This window comes from Hordeum vulgare, chromosome 2H (genome assembly GCF_904849725.1).
Source record: "Hordeum vulgare subsp. vulgare chromosome 2H, MorexV3_pseudomolecules_assembly, whole genome shotgun sequence".
Lineage (NCBI taxonomy): Eukaryota > Viridiplantae > Streptophyta > Magnoliopsida > Poales > Poaceae > Hordeum > Hordeum vulgare.
Genome location: NC_058519.1, coordinates 29,479,783 through 29,487,388, shown reverse-complemented (window position 1 = coordinate 29,487,388; position 7,606 = coordinate 29,479,783).

Genomic DNA, 7,606 nt, shown 5'->3' with positions numbered 1-7,606 from the left:
GAAAACTCTTTTCGTGAGCAGAAAGTTTCTGTCTTTTCCAGCATGATCAAATGATCATCCCCAAGACTAATCACAACGGTTTCACTTGGCAAAAACGCAAAAGAAACACAAAAACCACAATCATAACAAAACTATGAAAGTGTGGACGCAACAAAACAGAAAGAAAAAAGATAAATTCATTGGGTTGCCTCCCAACAAGCGCTATTGTTTAACGCCCTTAGCTAGGCTTAAAGCGATAATTAAATGATGCTCACACGAAAGACAAGAATTGAAGCACAATGAGAGCATCATAAAGCATATGAAAATCACATCTAAGTCTAACATACTTCCTATGCATAGGCATTTTATAGGAAAAAGGATTGTCAAGACAACCAATAGTTGCCATATGCAAGGAAGAAGAAAGAGACAATAGCAATATCCACATAACGAGAGGTAATTTGGTAACATGAAAGTTTCTACCACAATATTTTCCTCTCTCATAGCAATTACATGTGGGATCATAATCAAATTCAATAATATAGCTATCCCATAGGATATTCTTTTCATTATCCACATGCATGCAAAGTTGACGCTCTTCAAAAATAGTGGGATTATCATCAACTAAAGTCATGACTTCTCGAAACCCACTTTCAATATTATTGCAAATATCATATTCATCATGAGGCTTAAACAAATTTTCAAGATCATAAGAAAAATCATCGCCCCACTCATGATCATTGCAACAAGTAGTGGACATAGCAAAACTAGCATCCCTAAGCTTAGGGTTTTGCATATTCTTAGCATGATTGTGACTAATAGAATTTATAGTGAAACCATTGCAATCATGCTTTTCATCCAAGGAGCCCTCGTGAATCACTTCATAAATTTCTTCCTCACAATTTTCCGATTCACGCATCTCAAGCAAAACTCCATAAAGATAGTCAAGTGCACTCAACTCACTAGCAATTGGATCAACATTATTGGATCTCTTAAAGAGATTAGCAAGTGGATGAGGATCCATATCACTAGATTTTCAACAAGCGAAGATGCAAGCATATTGAAGGCACATGGCACACAAGCGAACAAAAAGCAAGCGAGAGAAAAGGGCGAACGAAAAAGGAAAACAGAAAAGGCAAACGAAAAAGGCAAATTGGTGAAGTGGGGGAGAGGAAAACAAGAGGCCACTCGCAAACAAAGTAAATGCAAGAGATGAGTTTGCGACACCTACTTGGATGAGTTCTTTACTTGATCTTCCTCCCCGACAACGACGCTAGAAATCCTTCTGCTGCTGGCTACGCCTATAGGGATTTCCTTGGCAAGTAAGCAAAGGATTCCCCCGCGACCTTGGAGCCTTGTGTTGGTGTTCCCTTGAAGAGGAAAGGGTGATGTAGCATAGCGGCGGTAAGTATTTCCCTCAGTTTGAGAACCAAGGTATCAATCCAGTAGGAGGATCGCGTCAAGTCACAAGTACCCGCACAAACACAAAGAGCTTGCACCCAACGCTATGAAGGGGTTGTCAATCCCTTATAGATTGTTTGCAAAGTGAGAACTGAAAGGAAAAAGTAAACAAAGCAAAGTAAAAGTAAAAGCTGAGATGATAATTGTGAGTAGACCCGGGGGTCGTAGTGTTCACTAGTGGCTTCTCTCATGAAAGCAAGTAGACGGTAGGTGAACGAATTACTGTCAAGCAATTGATAGAACCGCGCATAGTCATGACGTTATCTATGGCAATGATCATACATATAGGCATCACGTCCAAAACAAGTAGACCGATACTTTCTGCATCTACTACTATTACTCCACACGTCGACCGCTATCCAGCATGCATCCAGTGCATTGAGGTCATAAGAACAGAGTAACGCCATAAGCAAGATGACATGATGTAGATGGACAATCTCAAATCTATGATGAAAGCCCATCTTGTTCCCCTTGATGGCAACAACATGATGCGTGCCTTGCCGCCCCTTCTGTCACTGGGAAAGGTCACCGCACGGTATGAACCCAAAACCAAGCACTTCTCCCATTGCAAGAATCATAGATCTAGTTGGCCAAACAAAACCCAAGACTCAGAGAGACTTACAAGGGTATCAAATCATGCATATAAGAAATCAGCAAAGACTCAAATATAATTCATAGATAATCTGATCACAAATACGCAATTCATCGGATCTCGACAAACACACCGCCAAAGAGGATTACATCGGATAGATCTCCATGAAGATCATGGAGAACTTTGTATTGAAGATCCAAGAGAGAGAAGAAGCCATCTAGCTACTAACTACGGACCCGTAGGTCTCAGGTAGACTACTCATGAGTCATTGGAGAGGCAATGATGTTGATGTAGAAGCCCTCCACCTCCGAAGTCCCCTCCGGTAGGGCACCGGGAAGGGTCTCCAGATGAGATCTCGCGAAAACGGAAGCTTGCGGCGGCGGAAAAGTGGTTTCGTGGACGCCCTTATTTTTTATGGGATTTTAGGGAATATATATGCGAAAGAGCTAGGGCAGGGGAGCTCCAGGGGGCCACCTGGTAGCCACGGGCCGCACTGGCCGCGGCTACATGGCTTGTGGGCTCCCTATGGGCCTCCTGCCTTGGCCTTCACGTCCCCCGATCTTCTTCTGTTCTGGAAAACTTCATTTGGGGGATTTTACTCCGTTTGGACTCCGTTCCAAAATCAGATCTGAAAAGAGTCAAAAACACAGAAAAAACAGGAACTCGCACTTGGAACTGAATTAATAAGTTAGTCCCAAAAAGATATAAAAGGTATATAAAACATCCAAAGTTGACAAGATAACAACATGAAACCATTAAAAATTATAGATAAGTTTGAGACGTATCAACCACTTGTGCTAAATGGAGAATTGCGAAGCCCAAGGCAAGTTTTGATCTTCATGTTGAAGGTTTATCTGCAATACCGAACACCTATCGTGGTTCTTTCAAGGATCCAAACTGGCATTCCGACACGGTTGAGGAGTATAGTGCTCTTCTATCCAACAACACTTGGGACCTCGTTGATCCGCCTCGCAATGCTAACATTGTTACCAGCAAGTGGATATTTCGTCACAAGATGGGGTGTGATGGTTCTTTGGAATGATACAAAGCTCATTGGGTACTCCGTGGATTTACTCATTGTGAAGGTATTGATTTTGATGAAACCTTCAGCCCTGCCGTCAAGCCAGCCACTATTCGCACAGTGCTCTCTCTTGCACTCTCTAGTGACTGACCGATTCATCAGCTTGACGTCAAGAATGCATTCGTCCACGACACTCTCACCGAGACTGTTTAAGATCGTCAGCCTTCTGGGTATATGATAACCCACAAGTATAGGGGATCAATTGAACCCTTTCTCGTTAAGTAAGAGTGTCGAACCCAACAAGTAGCTAAAGGTAGGGCAAATATTCCCTCAAGTTCTATCGACCACCGATACAACTCTACGCACACTTTATGTTCGCTTTACCTAGAACAAGTATGAAACTAGAAGTACTTTGTAGGAGTGATAGGATAGGTTTGTAAGAAAAGAAAGAACACGTAAATAAAAACTAGTGGCTGGTTAGATAAAGAAACAATTATATTAGTCTAACAAGTGTGGAAAAGTGGTGGTAGGAGTTGCGGAATTGTCCCCAAGCAATTGACTATGTTACTAGACAGATAGCAATTTTTATGTTGGAGAGGCCACTGCTAGAATGTCATCCCTTACTTGCAATTCTATGCACTTATGATTGGAACTATTAGCAAGCATCCGCAACTACTAACGTTCATTAAGGTAAAACCCAACCATAACAATAAGATATATTGGTCCCCCTTCAATCCTGTATGCATCAATTTCAATACTAGGCTAAAGCTTCTCTCACCCTTGCCCTCCAATACATAGTCCTATCAACATACTACTAACACTATGGTGTGATCCACGCGCACGCTCATATGATGGGCACCAAAGGACAGCAAGATAACCACAAGCAAATTAAACCAATGATAGCAATTCATCAATCACCGATAGGACAACGAAAATCTACTCAGACATCATAGGATGGCAACACATAATTGGATAATAATATGAAGCATAAAGCACCATGTTCAAGTAGAGGGTACAGCGGGTTGCGGGAGAGTGGACCGCTGAATATAGATGGGGGAAGGTGATGGAGGTGTTGGTGAAGATGACGCATGTGTCGGTGTAGATCGTCGTCACACGATGATGTCCCGGGCAGCGTTCCGACGCCGCCGGGAGAGAGGGGAGAGAGACCCCCTTCTTCTTCTTATTCCTTGACCTCCTCCCTAGATGGGAGAAGGGTTTCCCCTCTGGTCCATGGTCTTCATGGCGGCGGAGGGGCGAGAGCCCCTCCGAGATTTGATCTCTCTCTTTGTGTCCTTCTGTGTCTGCGCTCCCAGATTCTGCCTTTCACCGTTTCTTAAATTCCCGGAGATACGTAACTCCGATTCGGCTGAAATTTTAACACGATTTTCTTCCGGATATTATCTTTCTTGGGGCGAAAGAAGGGCACCAACCTCCTTAGGGACTGGTCACAAGACTGCCAGGCGCGGCCCCACCCCCAGGCCGCGGCTAGGGGGCTTGTGACCCCCTCGGGCATCGTTTCGCGTTGATTCTTCTTCCCAAAAATCATAAATATTCCAAAAAAATCCCCGTAGGTTTTTATTGCGTTTGTACTTCGTTTTGTATGGATAATCTGCGAAATAAAAAACATGCAACAAACAGGAACTGGCACTGGGCACTGGATCAATATGTTAGTCCCAAAAATAGTATAAAAAGTTGCCAAAAGTATATGAAAGTTGTAGAATATTGGCATGAAGCAACCAAAAATTATAGATACGACAGAGACGTATCCCCAAGCTTAATTCCTGCTCGTCCTCGAGTAGGTAAATGATAAAAAAGATAATTTTTGATGTGGAATGCTACCTAGCATAATCTTGATCATATAATCTAATCATGGCATGAATACTAAAACACGAGTGATTCGAAGCAATAGTCTATCATTTGACATAAAGACAATAATATTTCAAGCATACTAACAAAGCAATCATGTCTTCTCAAAATATCATGGCCAAAGAAAGTTATCCCTACAAAATCATATAGTCTGGCTATGCTCCATCTTCCCCACACAACGTATTTAAATCATGCACAACCCCGGTTTTAGCCAAGCAATTGTTTCATACTTTAGTGTTCTCAAACTTTTTCAACTTTCACGCAATACATGAGCATGAGCCATGGACATAGCACTATAGGTGGAATAGAATATGGTGATTGTGGAGAAGACAAAAAGGAGGAGATAGTCTCACATCAACTAGGCGTATCAACGGGCTATGGAGATGCCCATCAATAGATATCAATGTGAGTGAGTAAGGATTTCCATGAAACAGATGCACAAGAGCTATAAGTTTATGAAATCTCAAAAAGAAACTAGTGGGTGTGCATCCAACTCGCTTGCTCACGAAGACCTAGGGCAATTTGAGGAAGCCCATCATTGGAATATACAAGCCAAGTTCTATAATGAAAATTTCCCACTAGTATACGAAAGTGACAACATAGGAGACTCTCTATCATGAAGAGCATGGTGCTACTTTGAAGCACAAGTGTGGTAAAGGATAGTAGCATTGTCCCTTCTCTCTTTTCTCTCATTTTTTTTATTTTTTTTTCCTTTTTTTGGTGGGATTCTTTGGCTCTTTTTTTATTTGGGCTTCATTGGCCTCTTCTATTTTTTCCTCACATGGGACAATTCTCTAATAACGATGATCATCACACTTTTATTTACTTACAACTTGATATTTAGAACAAAATATGACTCTATATGAATGCCTCCGGTGGTGTACCGGGATGTGTAATGATCTAGCGTAGCAATGACATCAAAAAATGGACAAGCCATGAAAAAATCATGCTAGCTATCTTACGATCATGCAAAGCAATATGACAATGATGGTGCGTGTCATAATAAACGGAACGATGGAAGTTGCATGACAATATATCTCGGAATGGCTATGGAAATGCCATAATAGGCAGGTATGATGGCTGTTTTGAGGAAGGGTATATGGTGTGTGTAATGAAACGGCGAAAGTTGCGCGGTACTAGAGAGGCTAGAAATGGTGGAAGGGTTTGAGTGCGTATAATCCACGGACTCAACATTAGTCATAAAGAACTCACATACTTATTGCAAAATCTTATTAGTCATCAAAACAAGGTACTACACGCATGCTCCTAGGGGAAGGGTTGGTAGGAGTTAACCATCACGCGATCCCGACTTCCACGCAAAGGATGACAATCAATAAATAAATCATGCTCCGACTTCGTCACATAACAGTTCACCATACGTGCATGCTACAGGAATCACAAACCTTAAAACAAGTATTTCTACGAATACACAATTACTCACTAGCATGACTCTAATATCACATCTTCATGTCGCAAAACTATTGCAAGGAATCAAACATATCATATTCAGTGATCTACAAGTTTTATGTAGGATTTTATGACTAACCATGTGAATGACCAACTCCTGTTAACTCTCTAAATAGGTATAAGTGAAGCATGAGAGTTTAACTCTTTCTACAAAAGATATGCCACGCTCTAACAAATATAAGTGAAGCAGAAGAGCATTCTACAAATGGCGGTTTTCTATGTGTAGGGAAACAGGCGATCCAAACTTCAAATGATATAAGTGAAGCACATGAAGCATTCTATAAAGCCACCAAGGACTATTTCATACCAACATGGTGCTTAAAATAAAAAGGAAAAATAAACACAAAAGACGCTCCAAGCATTTGCACATATCATGTGACGAATAAAATATAGCTCCGAGTAAAATTACCGATAGATTGTAGACGAAAGAGGGGATGGCTTCCGGGGCATCCCCAAGCTTAGACGCTTGAGTATTCCTTGAATATTACCCTGGGGATCCCCAAGCTTAGGCTCTTGCCTCTCCTTATTCCTGCATCCATCGTGGTCTCATCCAAAACTTGAAAACTTCAATCACACAAAACTCAACAAAACCTTCGTGGGATCCGTTAGTATAATAAAGTAAATCACCACTTTAAGTACTGTTGTGAACTCATTACAAATTAATATTACATTATATCTACTGTAATCCAACTTCACCATGGTTCATACGCCCCGATACTACCCATTGATTCATCAAAATAAGAGAACAATGCATAGAAAACAGAATCTGTCAAAAACAGAACAGTCTGTAGTAATCATAACACATACCATACTTCTGATACTCCAACAATTCTGACAAATTATGAAAATTATGGCAATTTTTATATCAATTAGCAGCAAAAAGAATCAACTCAATAGCTCTCTCTGTATAGGAATTAAAAATAATTTCGTGAGCACAAAGTTTCTATCTTTTTCAACATGACGAAACAACTATCACCCAAACTAATCATAAAGGCTTTACTTGGCACATTATTTTTATAATACAATGGAATTGTACAAGGGGATAATTATTTTTGTGAGAAACTTCCATGAAAAATTCTACATTGTTTCCATGAGCATGAACAAAAGTGTTCAAGGTCGACCCTCACTTCCGCAATGCATCGCCTTTCAATCGCTTCTCTTTTTGAAAATTTTTTAAGTTCCCCTCTATATTTTTCATTTTAAACTATATAAAATCACTTAAC